Here is a 17,508-nt window from a genome sequence, read left to right on the forward strand (position 1 = left end):
CCAGGGGATCCACATTGCTATTGCCAAAAGTACAGATGTACTCTCTGCACTAGAAGAGACAAAATTATAATTAAAAAAAATAAAATGTTGGCTCTTGAATTTACCAGAAGCATATTTTGCCACCCCTGGAAACCTGCAGATCACTGCTGCCTGGGGCAAGTTTCTCAGCTTGCCTCATGGCAAGAGCACCCCTGCCAGCTGGGGTCAGTTTTAAGAGCATGCTGCTACTTTGGGCTGACAACCTGAGTCAAGCTGCACTGCTGTAACCAGCATCCAACTATTTATTATAGCAGCAGTCAGACATGTCTGTCTGACAGAACCACTATATCCACGTGTGTTCTGTATATTGGTCTTTATTCATTACTCTCATTAGTGTTGACAGGCATATATGGGCATTTTGACCACCACTGTTCAGCAGTCAAAACCATGTACCATTAGCCTTAAGCCATCAGGCATACTGTTTAAGATACCTGTCCAGGACACCAGGAATTATGCCGGTGGACCCTCGATGAGAGCCTGCCTGCCTTGCCAACGCCAACTAATCAAGTGCCTCTGTGTTGGGCCCCACCACCTGCCTATTGCCCTGCTGGCTGCCTTGTCTGTTACCCTTCTGGACCCTCACGCAGGGTTCACTTACTAGCAGACTGAACAGCAGTGCCTTCCATCATAGAACATAGTCATCTTTAATTTTTATAGTGATGTTTCAATGTATTTATTTTCATGTATACATTATGTTCAGTGTCCTTTTCTGCAGTTATATTGCTGGCATGTATGGGGCTAATGTGTTCACAGGCCATTTCTGCAGTGATCTTGAAGGCATATCCAGGGTTAATGTACTCATAATGCTTTATTTGCAGTAATCTTACTGTCAAGTCTGGGGTAAATGTGTGTAGAATTCAACTTATGTAGTGATCTTACCAGCATGTCTGCAGTTAATATGATTGTTATTGTTGTTGTTGACCTAAGACTAAAAGTTGTAGCAATGGGCCTAAAAATGTATGCACCAAGCTAAGCGCAGTGAATTTTTTGGAACCCAATGTTTCAATTTTCCCTTAGCAATCATATGTTGTTGAGATAACCCTGCTCATCTGTGTAAATAGCGTGGTGTGGAGGTTGGCAAAAGTTGTGAGGGGTGCTGACAGTCACAGTCATAGGCGGATTTTCCATAAGGCTAGGGCAGGCTAAGCCTCCCCAAAGCTGCTTGGCACATTAAAAAAAAACAAAACAAAAAAAAAAAACCTTACTCCGTTTTTGTACTGTCCTGGAAATAGGTTCCTGCAAGCCCATTTTGCTGTGCTCCGATTGGATCTTTCTTCTTGTGGATTCTCCAATCAGAGCACAGCTTTCTTGACAGACGGTAAAATTGACCAATCAGAGCACAGATGCACACAGGGATCGGGAGATTTTGCAAACTGGAAGCAGTGTAAAAAAAAAAAGAAGACTGAAAAGAAGAATCTGCAGCTGTAACTTTACTTAAAGGAAAAATAAAGTCAAAGTCACTTGGGGGTGCCAAAATGTTAGGCACTCCCAAGTGACTTTGACCGCCTACCTTTTACCCCGGGCTGGTGCCCCTGTGAGGAAGGAACAGCACCAGCCCGGGGTAGCTGCCGGCGCTTCCTTTTCCTGATTCGCTGCGCGCGCATGCGCAGTAGAGTGAAAAGCCGAACTTTAAATGTTAAAGTCGGCTTTTCACTCTACTGCGCATGCGCCCACCGCTGGCACTCAGGAAAAGGAAGCGAGGAAGACGGAAGCGCTGCGCTCCAGGTGCCCCGGGCTGGTGCTGTTTTCTCCTAACAGGGGCACCAGCCCGGGGTACGAGGTAAGCGGTTAAAGTCACTTGGGGGTGCCTAACATTTTGGCACCCCCAAGTGACTTTGACTTTCGTTTCCCTTTAAGAACCAACTCTCAACTTTTGCTGCAGTTTTCATCCCACAGGTACTATACCCAGGTACTATACCCAGGTACTATACCCAGGCACTATACCCAGGCACTATACCCAGGCACTATACCCAGGCACTATACCCAGGCACTATACACAGGTACTATACAGTTCTAAAGAATCACTAGCTGACATTAAATTGTTTTTTGCCTGACCTGACATCTATAATAATTTATAATCTATCCCCTACCCTAACAGATGGAGGGTAAGTTAACTCTTTCCCTCTGAAAAAGCTCATTGTGTGTTTATATATTTGTTGTTGTTTTTTGCACTTACTATTTTTTTTTTTTTTGTCATTGTTTTGTTCATTTATAGTAAGTTACAGTGGGGCCAATGTTGTGTATCCGTGCCAGTGTTATAGTGCCAGGGCCTGAATATCTGCCATCTGTACCCACTGCTCTTCATGGCATATAATGTGCTGGTTTTGTAAATACGGACTGCGTCTCACTGTATATAATGGGGAGTCAGTACCCACTGCCTTTCTTGCTATAAAACTAACATTAACACATCTAAAGGGGTGGTTTACTTTTAAGTTAACCTTTAGTATGTTATAAAATGGCCTATTCCTAGCAACTTTGCAATTGGTCTTCCTAATTAATTTTTTTGAATAATTTGCCTTTCTCTTCTGCCTCTATCCAGATTTCAAATGGGGGCCAAAAAATATTGCTCTGTGAGGCTAGAATTTTATTATTATTATAATTTTGTATTACTTATTTTTCCAAGTAGGCCCCTTAACTATTCATATTCCCATCTCTTGTTTAAACCACTACCTGGTTGCTAGGGTAAATAAGACCCTAGCAACCAGATAGCTGCTGAAATACCAAATGGAGAGCTGCTGAACAAAAAGCTAAATAACTGAAAAACCATTAAAAATAAAAGTGAATTTGAATGCGAACTACCCCTTTAAGCTAACTGATCACAAACACAAATGTTTGCAGATCTCCTAACAGAAGTGCACGTGTGAATACTTTTACATCCTAAACATTTTAGGGTAAAAAAAAAAGCACCCCCCGCACTTTTGTACAGTATCCCTGGGAGTCAGTGGGAACGGCAAGAGGTAGTTGGGAGGTTAGTTTTTAACACCAGCAGCGAATCCACTAAGTGTCACATTAGCTGTAGGTCAGTCTGTGTATGGGCCATCTTTAGCCTCCCCAAACAAAAAAGTCACCCTCCGCCTATGGTCACAGTGTCAGGTGCACGCATGTGTTTGTTGAGCCCCTAGAGTGAGATTCTCTGGTGGGCCCCAGGTAACCCAGTCTGACACTGTATCACCCTAAAGATTCATTTTGGGAACAACAAATAGGAACAAATAAATTAATGTATGGCAAACAGAAGATTACAATATAGGCCTTATAGAAAATAAATAACATTATGATGAAATGCATTTCACTAAGATGTAGGGATGCACCAAATACCGGATTTGGTTCGGGAATCGGGCCGAATCCAGGCTTTTTTTTGAAGGATTCAAAATCCCTATTAGCATAAATTAGCGTATGCTAATTAGCATTCGGAAAGGGTTAAATGGTCAGGGCGGTGATTTTTAACTCCTTCCGATCCTAATTAGCATATGTTAATTGGGATTCGGTTCAGGATTCGGCCAAATCCTTCAGGGTGGGTTCGGTGCTTCCCTGTAAGATGTATAGTGAATTTTTGAAACCTTTTATATTTATACTTCATTTGTATTCCCCATACCTATCCTATAAATTATAGGTACAATCAAAAGATCCATATTCTTTATTATTTTTTCAAATCTTTAAATTCTTCAGCCTAACATTTTGTGCAATTCCAGCGTGAGTCAGCAATTCTTACAACCAGCATTGGTATGAGTACATTGTACGTCTTAAAAGAGAGAACAAAAAAGAAGGAACAAAAAACAAATTAAGAGGAAAAAGAGAGTGCTTTAGCAATATAATAAATATGAATATTTCCATTTTGTATTTTTTATTCCACACATTTAAGTGCCAATTTATGATTGCTCAAGCCTTTTAGCAGTTTTTTTAGGCTCAAGCAATCATAAATCGACCACTTAGGGGCTGATTTACTAAGACACGAATTCGAATCCGAATTGGATACATTCCGATTGGAAAACGAACATTTTGCGACTTTTTCGTATTTTTCGCGATTTTTTCGGCGTCTTTACGATTTGCGCGAAAAAACACGAGTTTTTCGTAGCCATTCCGAAAGTTGCGCACAGTCGCGATTTTTTCGTAGCGTTAAAACTTGCGCGAAAAGTCGCGCCTTTTTCGTAGCGTTAAAACTTAAAAGGCACAACGTTTCGCGCAAGTTTTAACTCTATGAAAAAATTGCGACTTTTCGCGCAAGTTTTAACGCTACGAAAAAATCGCCAGATTTTGCGCAACTTTCAGAATGGCTACGAAAAAGTCGCGTTTTTTCGCGCAAATCGTATTGGTAACGAAAAAATCGCGATAATTTCCGAAAAAATCGCAAAATACCGATCATTACGAAAAAAACGCAATCGGCCGCATTCGGCCCGTTCGTGGGTTAGTAAATGTGCCCCTTAGTGTATTGAAGAAAAAGTGATCATTAAACTTCTATCCAGAGCATTTTATAATTTTTGAATTTAGAAATGTCTCTGTTACCAGATTTCATTTAGGCAAAACCTTAATTAAAAAAACTTAATTAATTTTAGGTAGTGTGTATTAGAATACAGTTAAAAGATAACTACACATAAATGTATTTTTTGTATAAAATAAATAAATAAATTCCACACGACAAACAACCAGGTAGCCTTGCAAGCAAATAGGGGTTACAGTAATAGTGTTTACACCTCAACTGCCTTTTAACCAGAGAAAAGCGTTTATATCACCCAAGTTAGCACCTTAGGGGTCATTTACAATGATGCAAGTGCAAGAGGCAACTTAATGCTCATTAGTAAATTGCTTGTGTCTCCGGTCATGCAGCACTCTGTATCTTGATATTAACATTTTAAAATGTGCTATTCTTTATGTTTTTTTATCATATTTTTTTATTACTTCTCTTGAGACAGAGACTATCTTTTCTCATTCAAACCATTGTCTGTTTGGTAAGGTAATTCGAGTCCACTCTGACTAATCAGATTCCAAAATAAAGTTACCAAATAAATTTAATAAACCTATGCATGTTTAGCTAATTCTGTGCTAAATGATAATGGGGCACAGTTTTCTTTGCATTCTGCACTTACAAAATTACTATTAAGTCTTTAAACATTACAATTTTACATTTAGATCACCCACAATTATAATTACCCTTCCTGTCTAATTATCTCTGTTGCCTCTAGAGCAATATCACAGCCTCACATTGTGCATTTTATGGATTTATCTGTATCTACTCCAGATCAGTGACACCAGCAGTTAATTTTTATTCTCTCTCTCTAACTAAGGAAAGACAGATTTTTACCAACAATGAAGCAAAAGTGAATTGTACAACGAAGGGCATCAGTGAACAGAATTCGTAACACATATTCAGCCTTTTCATAGCATCTGTAGGCTAATGAATTTCAGCATTAGGATTAGATTAAAACCCGATGTGTCATTACAATAAAGAAGCTGGCTGCAAAAACAAAGAAAAAGAAAGATCTAACTAAATACTTAACAGTCACTGAATATATCAGCGACTGCAACAAGGTGTGCAATCTTTGGATAAGATGCATGTCTGAGCCTCAAACAGGCAGTGTGCCTACCTAGCAGTTCACCCCAACCCATTTTTTTTTTAAAAAAAGAACAAAAATAAATACTAGTGCTCTTTTAATAAAATGTCAACTAAACCAAATTTCTGCATTGCCTATGTTTCCTATAATTGAGTTGTGTATTCTTCCTTACTGCTCTTCAGATGTTCAATGGGAATAATTCAGTGTTATGAAAGAGTAACCCAATTCCCATAAAGTAACTTTAATATCTGTTATAGATAAGAAAAAAATAAGAATAGGGACCGCAGCTCCTCCTGGCTGCACAATCATGTGAGAAGCAAATCAAACTCATTTTGTGCATCAGCAATTTCAGCAATACAGTCATCCATTTCTGTAGCATCTCATGGCAGCAGGAGTTCAGTGGGACAAGAAAGCAGCATATGCCAACTCCCTGATACTTCATTGGTAAATACATTGTGATTTCATACACACACTGTTATGTCCATCTTACTGCAAACTCTTTTACAAAACCTAAGGAAAACAAAGGATTGCCAATAAGTATTCGTTGTAACCAGGGGAAAACTATAACCCTAATTCACCTTGCCTCTTGCAGATGGTCTGTATCTAGCACTGGATGTGTCTTTAATATACCTGATGCTATGCCAAACATCTCTGGAGATAACACTTTATTGTTCTCCTCTTAGTAATTTGCTATTTTGTTTCCCTTGGATAAATGCTTTATCTGGAAATGATAGGAATAATTCAATTATTCTTAACATTTATTTACATTATCCAAAATTTTAGAAAAATCTAACTGTAAAAGAGTTACTGTGATGGAAAGTCTTAAAAAGGACAAATGTTTAAAATATACTGCAACCAAGCAATTTAACATTGTTCATGATAATGTAATTTAGGCATCTGTGAGCACTGAGCCCACGATTGATGTCAGAGTAGCCCAGTTATGCAGAAGAGATCACTCTGTAGAATTTTTTTTATGACTGAATGACTCACTCTATGGCAAAAAGTTCTATCATTTCAATGTAGCAGCCATTCCACAGAGTTCTGTTGTTTGTCTCTACTACCAACACTACAGAGTTGTCCAGGCTATAAATAGAGATCTATTATTTGACTGTACATCTAATAACTAATAAGAAAACTCAGAAACAGTGCATTTTGTCTAATGCTTTGCACTAGAGCAGTGCTGTCCAACTTCTGTGGTGCCGAGGGCCGGAATTTCTCTAGCATACATAGTGGAGGGCCGCTAATGGAAGCCAGTTTTGACCACTCCCCTTTTTAAAGATGCACCCACTTCAAACCACACCCATCTTATGACAAGAACTTTTAAGACCATGCCCACATTAATGGTGGTAGCGCAGCAAAAACCCAAATGTTTGGTGCCTACTGCGGAGATATCAACCATCATTCATACGTGAAAGAATTATATTATGTCATATTAAGACAAAACCTTAAATCCATATGCCTCCTCATCTCTTGTGGATAGTACAGCAACCCAGAACATAATTACACACCTTAGGGACCATTTAATGGCTACTTCCAACTGCTAACAAACTACCAGAACAAACCCCTGCCAGGTTCACCTCCCACGGGCAGCATAGGGCAGGCAGAGTATGGCACACACAGGCAGCATAGGGCAATCAGAGTATGGTACACACAGGCAGTACTCTGGCTGCCGTATGCTACCTGTTTGTGCCATATTCTGACTGTCCTATGCTGTCTGTATGTATGGCACACGCAAGCAGCATAAGGCAGACAGAGTATGGTACAAAAAGGCAGCATAGAAAATGTAATAATACTTACCTTTTACCCTACCCCTTCTCTTTTCTGTATCCCTAAAACCTGAAAACTAATAAAAAGTTAATTGAAAAAAAAAAAAGGCAGCATAGGGCAGGCAGAGTATGGTACACACAGGCAGAGATTAACAAATTTGAACAGTAGAGGGGATTACATGTTTAAACAATAAAGGGGGATTACAGCCTGTATCTGAGGTGTGAAACATGCAGGCAGTATTGATTAGGGATGCACCAAATCCCAGATTAGGGCCGAATCCAGGCTTTTTTTTAAGGATTCGGTTTCGGCCGAATCCGATTTCTAATTAGCATTCGGAAACGGTTAAATGGTCAGGGGGAAAAAAAATTCACCATGTGCTGCAATGATTTTTAACCCCTTCCTATCCTAATTAGCATATGTTAATTCCGATTCGGTTTGGGATTCGGGAAAATCCTTCAGGGTGGGTTCGGTGCATCCCAAGCATTGATACCATTTAAAGCTTACACAACGGTAAGCAATCAAAGCAGCTAGACCGGTAGGGGGGCCACTACTGTGTACTGTGTTCTGATCATGCGCTAACTAACCAAATTCTGTGATCCTTGCACAAATTAAATAAAAGCTTCATATTTTGCTCACGGCTACAAAGGGTTTTCTTTCTATCAAATGCTAGTTTCATTAGGCTATACAGAATTCAGAATAAAGCTATGAGGTAACAGATGCAACTCCCTTTTAATGGTATCATTATAAAGGAAAAGTAATTAACTTAACATTTGCAAAGCAACTACCTGAAAAAGAGGTCTTTATTGCAGTAAACAATGTGGCATTGGCGATATGCTCTGTTAGCATCACCTAAGGGGCAGATTTCTTAAAATTTGTATTTGTGTATTTGTTGTGGGTTTTTTTCTACTACTTCTAAACTTACTTTTTTTTTATAAAAGCAACCAATGTTTACTCATTTTGTAAAAAAAAAAAAAAAAAAAAATATATATATATATATATATATATATATAAGCGCAAATGAAGTGGAACAAATATGAATAAGAAAATCTCAAAATCCTTGTTTTCAAAAGAATTTTCGTGCAATTAAAAATAATAAATAAAAATCCCCAAAACCTCAAATTAAAAAAAGATATTACAATTTGCAAAGTACAGCTTTGTGTAAAAAAACAATTTTTGTTTTAGCGCAGGGATCCCCAACCTTTTATACTTGTGAGCCACATTTAAATGGAAATAGTGTTGGGGAGCAACACAAGCATGAAAATGGTTCCTGGGTGTGCCAATAAGAGCTATAACTTGCCTCCTTCAAAAATGAGCACCTACTTTAAGGCCACTGGGAGCAACATTCAAGGTTTTGGTAAGCAACATGTTGCTCACGAACCACTGGTTGGGGAACACTGTGTTCACGATTACTCTCTAAAAGTTTGTTTGGGAAAAATGAAAAAATCTGAATGTTAATAAATCTGCCCCAATTGTTATAAAAAGCGGTTTAGAAAATTCACCCCATTAAGGATTCTACTGTATTACTTGGTAACCCTATCATGAAAGCTAGAGGTGTAGCTGCAGGCAACTTTGTGCAACTTCAAAAACCAAAGCCATGTGTAGGCCTTTTCACCAGTGTTTCCCTTTGTTGCCAATGGAAATGCATTTCTGAGAGATAAGTAGCCTGCTGTAGCAGAGATCTATCGTGAGCGACTAATCTCTCTGTGGCACATTAGCCTAAAGAAGTAAGCAGTGATGGAGTGACCAGAGGTGATCCTAATGGATGTATTAATTAAATAAAAGTTTCCAAAACAATTAATAAATAAATCTACACACGATTATCGCTAATGGTGCCTTGCTAAGAAGCTTAGTGACAAATAGCTGGCAGCATGGAAGACAAAGATGTTCATGTTTCTGAGCTATTCCAGTTGCATAACTGAGATACTGCGACTCACTACTTTTTTTAGGTATATAATACATTTTCCAGCAATTTGTAATGTTCCTCATAACATTTATCAAATAAAAGTTATCGCAAAGTAGAGGACCTTCATTAAAATCAGAGCATAAGCCTTTTTATTCAATTTACACTGGTACAGAACTGCAATTTAATTGATGAAAATCTGAGAATCACATGACAGCTTGCACTTATGTTACCTACTCAATGGTCTCTCTGTCAAAATTTATTTACAGGTTAAAGTATTTACAAGTACAAAAAAATATAGGTGAACTTAAACAAATGCTGTCATGGGAAAACATGTCAAAATGCATCAGTTAATGGAGCTTCTCCAGAAGAATCCTGCATTGAAATCCATTTTTTAAAATGAAACAAACTGATTTTTTAAAATTACATTTTGAATCTTCACATGGGGCTAGCCATATTCTTCATTTCCCAGGGTGCCACAACCATGTGATCTGTGCTCTGATAAACTTTAGTCACACTTTACTGCTGAGCTGCAAGTTAGAGAGAAGCCACATCCCCTCCTCCACCAATCCAATTCCGGCTTGGGACTCCTCCAGTTACATGGGAGTAGAAGAAACAACAGGTTACCTGAAAGCAGTTCTAATTTGTAGCGCTGGCTCCTTCTGAAAGCTCAGACTCAATGACTAAAAAAAAAATACATTTGAAATCTTTTTAGAATACATTTTGTTTTCTTATTTAATTATGTACATTTGCCTACTTTTGTTCAGAAACTAAAGATATTTTTTTATGCTACGCTTTTAAAAGATTACAATGTTTGCGGGTATGCCACTCTGCCAGCAACAAACAGCTCATAAGTTGTTTTGGTAAGTAGCACTGCTATTCAGTGTTCCAGTGTTTACCACACTTGTACTGCAAGGAGGGGAAGCAACTAGTTGCACAAGCCCCCTAATCGAAATAACGCATGGTTCAGCATGTGCACCAGGCACCTCCCACTGGGGGTGAGGGACCCCACTCCCAGTTGCATGCATTATATCAGACTGTCCAACAGACTTGGTCTAATACATACTGTGCTGATATTGGAATATCTCCCTATTAAGGCCTATGTCATAAGAGCAAGTTTATTTTTTTATCTCCAGAGATGAGGGTTGGGTGGCAATATGGGGTATTTTTATTCTGTGTTTTTAAGCATAAGAAACCATGTAAAAATGATTACATATCACTACAAAATCATATACAACTAGCCTTAGAGTTTCTATCATGTACATCTAAAAAAGTATTTTTGCGGACAGTCTTTCCCTATATGCCTACTCAGTTAAAATGGATAGTCATGAAACCATGGCTTAACTAATTTCCACTAAAACCACGATTGTCTAGTCATCAAAAGATCCGAATTGAAAAAGCAGAAACAAAAAAAAAGTGGAAAAAAATTACTTTTTCATATTGTTACAGAAATGCAATTGTCAAAAACCCCCAAAAACCTATAAAACCATGAAGCTTTTAAGGGTTGCGTCTGCCCCCCCCCCCCCCAGTACACTTGCATATCTGACCTGGGTCTTTGTCCAACAAACTTTCTAAAGAATGGTAACTTCACCCACTCGTGAAAATATAAATGTTTCCCATTTGATTAGTATACATCAAATTTCCAGTCATGCATGCACTGTTTTTTTTTGTTATGTAGGGATCCTCAGAATTGGGCCCCTTAGGTGGGTTCCCGTTTAGACAGGCACTAGAGGGTGGCCTCATGGGATTTGGACATCTAAAGGTGGTCCTAGATGTTTTTGTGAGAAAAGGGAGTTTTCCTCCATTTCTAACCAGTAACCACTAGGTGGGGTGCTGGGATATAAAAGGGCATGCAGCCATGTCGGGTTTTGCAGCCCGGGACCTCCCTCTGTGCAGAGGCAATCAACGGGCCTGTGTTCTAGTTAGTAGCTTCAGTAATAGATCACTCTAGGAGCGACATGTAGGTCATTAAGGTAGGAAGGGCAGACATTGCCCCTCCAGGAGTGAGAGTGGGGTTAAGACCCCCCAGCAATCCATCAGCTGGAGATCAGGGCCCAAAGTGTCTAGGTTGGTAGATCAAGTTACCGCTAGAGGGAGATTCCTAATCTGAGGGTGCTCAGGCGAGAGTACCGGGGTGAGTCTTTGCGGTGGGTCAGCCTAGCGTGAGTACCGGGGAGAGCCCTTAGAGAGGGTCTCTTGGCAAGGGTACCGGGGGGAGCACCTAGATAAGATCACTCAGCGTGAGTACCGTGGGTAACCCAATAGGAGAGAGGTTCTCTAAGAGGGAAGTAAAGGAGATGGTGCCCTGATACATGTATGTCACTCCTGGAGAGGTCTGCCCTCAATAAAGCGATTCATCGGTTTCACTACATCTGCAAGTGTGCTGTCTCTCTCTCGAAGGATCACCTACTGGCCGGTAAGCAACTACCCCACGGGAGGGGCAAGGTGCCGGGAGTTGTGTGGAGTCCCTGACAAAGGTTACAGTGTAATATCAAGTTCCCAGGGTGGGAGTTATAGCCCCACAGCATCCCCTGGGTGGAGGCACGCCATTAAGAGTGAAGACTCCCTGTTACCCCCATAGTAAGCGGGGACTCAGGACTCCTGTAGCGCCAGAAGTAAGCCATAAGGGCACAAGTAGCAGCACCGTTTGATTTAATTGCAAAAGGAGCAATGCATCGTTTACTGGCAGGTATTCTGTGTGGCTCCTACTCTCAGTTTGTTTTTCTTTCCTCTTTGTTCCTTTATTTTGATTTTTGATCCTTGTTTTTATCTGTGCATATATTACCAGTGCTTAGGTTGAAGTTTTTTTAGTTTGCTACAAGTTAATTGTTTTTTTATGACTTGGTACTGACTGTTGCTACTGTTGATGTTACAGCCTTACAAAACATTTTTGAAGGAAATTTTGTTCATTGTTGTAACCAAATAACTTTATTTTATTTTACTCACTCTCACTCTGCATTTTGTCTGATTGCTCCAACCATGCTTAGGGGCAGATTTATCAAATTTCTATATTGTGTTTTTTTCTTGATTCAAAAGTCGTGCTAATGTTGTTTGTGTTTTTTCCTCAAACTCTAAAATTGATAAATCGGCCTCTAAATTCAGTAGTGAATCAATCAAAACTTATGTCCTGCTTGGGCACATTAATATGTTACTGGATCCCATTTTTAATCTCTCATATATGGGTAATAAATATGTACAAATGGTATGTTATTATCAGTACTTTTCTTGAACTTAATTTAAATCAGAACACTCAACTCCAGCTTGGAATCTGCTTCCTTTTTTTATCTAAAAGAGCAGTGGCATATGTTCTTTTTCATCATTAACATCTCTTGGAAACGTGAATCAGCTACATCCTTATTACTTACAATTTTATCTCAGAAATTGTAAGCAAGGCAAGGAGCACATAAGAAGGGATAACACTGGATCCCATTTCTGTACACCTTTTACTTTTTTAACCTTTTGACAAATCATTGTAAGAAAACAATGGCAAAATTTAATAACTCTCCAACAAAATCTCAATTACTGTATTTGCATTTGCATAATGCATTTGCTAATGCATTTGTAGGGATCCCAAGATCTGGGCCCCTTAGGATGGGTTCCCCTTTAGACAGGCACCAGAGGGTGGCCTTATGGGACACCTAAAGGTGGTCCTAGCTGTTTATGTGTGAAAAGGGAGTTTCCCTATTATTCAGCAGCAACCACTAAGTGGCAGTGTGCTGCAATATAAAAAGGGATGACACTCATTTTGTGTAAGGTTTTAGTCCTGGAACCCCCCAGGGATGAAGAGGTTAGCTACAGGCTCTAGTTTATGAGTTTATATTATAGTTTGCTCTAGGAGTGACAGACAGGAGGAATATCTAGAAAGGGCAGACAGAAGCCCCCCCAGGAGGTAGCAAGGTTAAGACCTCCCAGCAAGGGGGTATCCTGGCGTGAGTACCGGGGAGAGCCCTCAGGGAGTGTCGTCTGGCAGGAGTACCGGGGAGAGCCCTAAGAGAGGGTCTTCTGGCGTGAGTACCGGGGGGGGGGGAGCTCCCAAAGAGGGTCTTCTGGCGGGAGTACCGGGGGTAAGCCCAAGTGAAAGGGTCTCCCAGAGGAAGTAAGAGGAGAATACCTGAACTGCATGTTATACTCCTGGATATCCTGTGTGCATTCAATAAACAAGTTATTTGGTTATTCAGCACACCCAGTCTCCTGGTCTATTCCTCCCAGAGTGGATCCTCAACTGCCTGGTAAGCAGCTATCCCAAGGAGGGCAAGGTACCGGGAGTTGCAGGGAGTCCCTGTCCAAGGAGGACAGTACAGAGTTTCCCAGGGAGGGGTATTACAGTTCAACCTGCCCCTACCCTGGGTGGAGGCACACCAAGTAACAGCAATATTATACCTGCCCCCCAAAGTAAGCGGGGACACAGGGCTCCTGTTAGTGCCACACTCATACAGTAGCAGCACCGTATAAAGTGGGCTACATTTGGAGGCACTGCTGAGATCAGAGCAGGAACCGTTAAGCAGAAAGGGCCCTAAGGGAACTGAGGCCTTGTGTGAGTGATATACCCTCCCTTCCATCCGTGTTAAAGTTTGGGCCACCCTGATCCGCATCCAAGAGGGATTTTGGCGCAAAAAGGGCAAGGAGAGGCCCTGGGCCAATCGGGTTGCAGGGCTGTTGGCGCCAAACGGACCAGGAAGTCGCACGAGAGCAAGTGCGTGAAAGAGGCAATGTATCTGTCTGTGTACATTGGTACTGCCCACTTGCGTGGGGCGGCCAACCGAATCAGAGAGAGAAAGTGCGCCAAAAGAGAAGGCGTGACTGAGCGTGTGACGTTAGAGCATTAGAGCAGTGTGAGAGCAGTTGGGTGTGTGCGCAGTTAATTGGGCTATACATTTATAGTCCTCTAAAAACAAAATTGTAACAAAATTTAGGGAGCAGCATTGAGCTATTCCACTTCCTGCTGGCAATAATAGGCAGACTAGAAAGGGAACTGCATCAGAACTTTGCTTATTTGAAGGCAAAACTGATTGGCTACCCACATCCTGCTGTGTTTCTTAGCAAGTACCCTTAAAGGACATGTAAAGCCCCCTCACAAAAAATTAATCACTGAATAGCCTCTTTGAAATCTTTCAATACCTGCATCTCTGGTTGTCCAGAGGTTAATAGTAAGGCTGCAACATCTCCTTTATCGCTTAGATTTCCTTCTCCTCCTGTAACCCACTCGGGCCCCCCCTTGGGAATTTGCTTTGGCTGTTGGCTTGCCAGACATGCTCAGTTGTTCTGAGCTCAGATTACTAAACACGCCCTCCAGTCTAGCAGCCAGTAAAGAGATGGCATTGCTGGTCCCCACAGAAACTCAGCTCTAGCTGTCTGCTTCAGTTTTTTTCTCCTGAGCTCAGCTTTACCATTACAGTGCTCAAACAAAGCAGAATTTTATCAGAGACAGTTCAGACTGTTTGAGCCTGCATTCTTGGTTAAATGTATGCTGAATAAGGGTCTGTGTGTGTATGCTGTTAGCAGATTTAAATTTAACTGATTATGTATCAGAGGAAAAATGGCCACCGGGTGAAAGCTGCTATTTGCTTTAGGAAAATGTGAGGGTGCTGGCAAGCGGGGGGGGGGGGGGGGGGGGGGGAATATATGCAAATGATGCCATTTGGGTGGGGGGGGGGCAGACAAAGTTATAAACTTCACAGCCCTTCATTCCTCTGTACCTCACTACATCTCTTCTCTTGAGTCATCATACATTCCTGGCTGATTTCTCCACCCCTCTCAGAGCTTGGTTGCACCCCCCACTATTACTGATCTTCCTGCCTTAATCCTTGCTGCTCCTTATATTTGAAATGCCATCCTTGAATTCATCCAGGAGAAGGAGCACTTGCAACTGCGAACTGTCATTTAAAATTGCAGCATCACCCACTGCAACCTGCAGTTAATATCCTCCTATTTGTGTCTTTACCTTACCCTCCCATTTAGATTGTAAGCTCTGCAGGAGAGGGACCTCCACCCACTTGTCTCTGGGCTATTTTTAATGCAACTGTGCTTATTTATTTGTATTTATTATTGTACTTTGTATTTATTTGTATCTGTTATGGTAATGACCCCTTGTTTATTATATTCATGTATTGTTCTACTGTACAGTGCTGCATACATAAGCAGCACTATGCAAAAATATACATACTGTGCATGCCCAGACCAGGGCTTCAAGAACAGGAAGAAGATTGTGGTGCAGTTTTCAGCAAAGAGGAGCAAAGATAATTCCCTTCCTTCTCCTTTAAGAAAAGCATCAATACTATGTCCAAGAAAACAGATTAAGCAGATAACAAAGCATCATTACTAACTACAATTGCCATCTTGGTAGGCAATAGGGGTTCTTTGCGGACTATAAATGACAAGGGATTCTCTCTCAACCCCTTGAGAAAGCACGTTTGGTGGAGGAGTGTAATCAATCACGTGACATGCCAAATACACGGCCATAGCATGTCTTACAGCAAACCATTATTGATGTCCCAGAAGGTTTGGCAATCATACAGAACTAGAGAAGTATAATTTTATGTACTGGTTTTGCAGTGGAAACCTGGATGCTATTAATTATTATTATTATTAACATTTATTTCTAAAGCGCCAACATATTCCGCAGTTTCATACATTGGACATACAGAGTAACATATAAAGCAATCAATAACCGATACAGAGCTGAAGAGAGCCTTGCCCAAAAAAACTTACTATTTGTTTCTACAACTTCATAATGGAAGCATGATATAAGTAACTTAGCAACAAATATGACTGAATAAGCTGCCCTTACAGGAGCTACACTGGCCATTAAACATTGGTGACAGTAATTTTAAAAAAGTGTTTGTATTCCAGGCTACACTGCCTATACAGGCATTGTTGGCCTCTACATAGACTTATAGTTCATCGATTTTAAAAATCACTTGATATTGGTATATTTCAGCACTGGTATTGATTCAAAATTTGCATTATTATCTTTTGGAACTTTTGAACCTAGCACTGTGGTGGAAAATTGTGCATGGGTGATACCCCACTACTGCTGGTTTACTACTAATTGGTAGCACGTTATCAACAGTCAGCACCGGATTTCTAATTTGCGCGTCCGAGGCTGCCCCCATTCTGCGTCCCCCCCCCGCGAGCATGGGCAAACACACCCGCAAACTTTTAAACTCCCATATGCAGCAGTGGGATTTAAAAATATCGCTGTGGCGGCCCCTTAGTTTGTGCCACCCTAGGCCTGGGCCTGTCAACAGTAGGGAGGGGCCCCACCTTGTATCCTTCTGTTGATGTTTTTATGGGAAAGGGAAGTACTTTTTCAAAGATGTTAAATAAAATATGATATGTGGCCTTCTCTATAAGATTTTCTCATGCAATGTTTGATTGTGGCTATATAACTACCAGGGGAGTGGTTTAATTGGTTTCATAAATGTTACATACTTTCAATTTTGGTCCAATATTGATTGAGAATACATCGCTCCCTGGTAGTCAGGGTATTGTTTTCACTTTTTGCATGTATTCAATATTCAAAAATCAGCAAAATAACGAACACCTGAATTCACTTTCCAAGTTGTATTTGATTTGTTGATTTCATAATGGCCATACACGTGCAGATGCAGACTTTGCAGTTTTGGGTGTTCACCCTATTTTACACAGCTACAACTATATTACATATGTAGTAAATATGTAGAAAGAACAATCATCTGGACTGATCATACAATGCAACACAAAATCATGCAGTTTCTAATTCATATTCAGAACCTTATGTGAACAGGCCTGAAAAGAACATTTCCAGAAAGCCTCTCTATCTATTTAGAGAGAAAGATAGAAGGCTTCAGCCAAGGTAAGCAACATATCAAACAGATATGTAAATAGGCAGAAATCTATAACCACCTTCTTTGCTGTATAATGTATATAATCAAAAATAAATGTAGCAAGTATGAGTATGGTCTGTTTTCCATTGTTTTGTATTTTCTCTTTTCAGATTTTTTTTTTTAGTTTTAGAAGCTTGCCCTACAGCAGTGCTGTCCAACTTCTGTGTTGTCAAGGGCTGGAATTTCTCTAGCATACACAGTGGAGGGCCACTAATGGAAGCCAGTTTTGACCACCCCCCTTTTTTTAAACTGCACCCACTTCAAACCCCACCCATGTTATCACAATGGTGGTAGCGCAGCTAAAACCCAAATGCTTGGTCCTCAATATGGGGATATCAACCATCATTCTTATGTGAAAGAATTACCACTACCAGGTTCACCTCCCACAGGC

Source organism: Xenopus tropicalis, chromosome 6 (genome assembly GCF_000004195.4).
Source record: "Xenopus tropicalis strain Nigerian chromosome 6, UCB_Xtro_10.0, whole genome shotgun sequence".
Classification (NCBI taxonomy): domain Eukaryota; kingdom Metazoa; phylum Chordata; class Amphibia; order Anura; family Pipidae; genus Xenopus; species Xenopus tropicalis.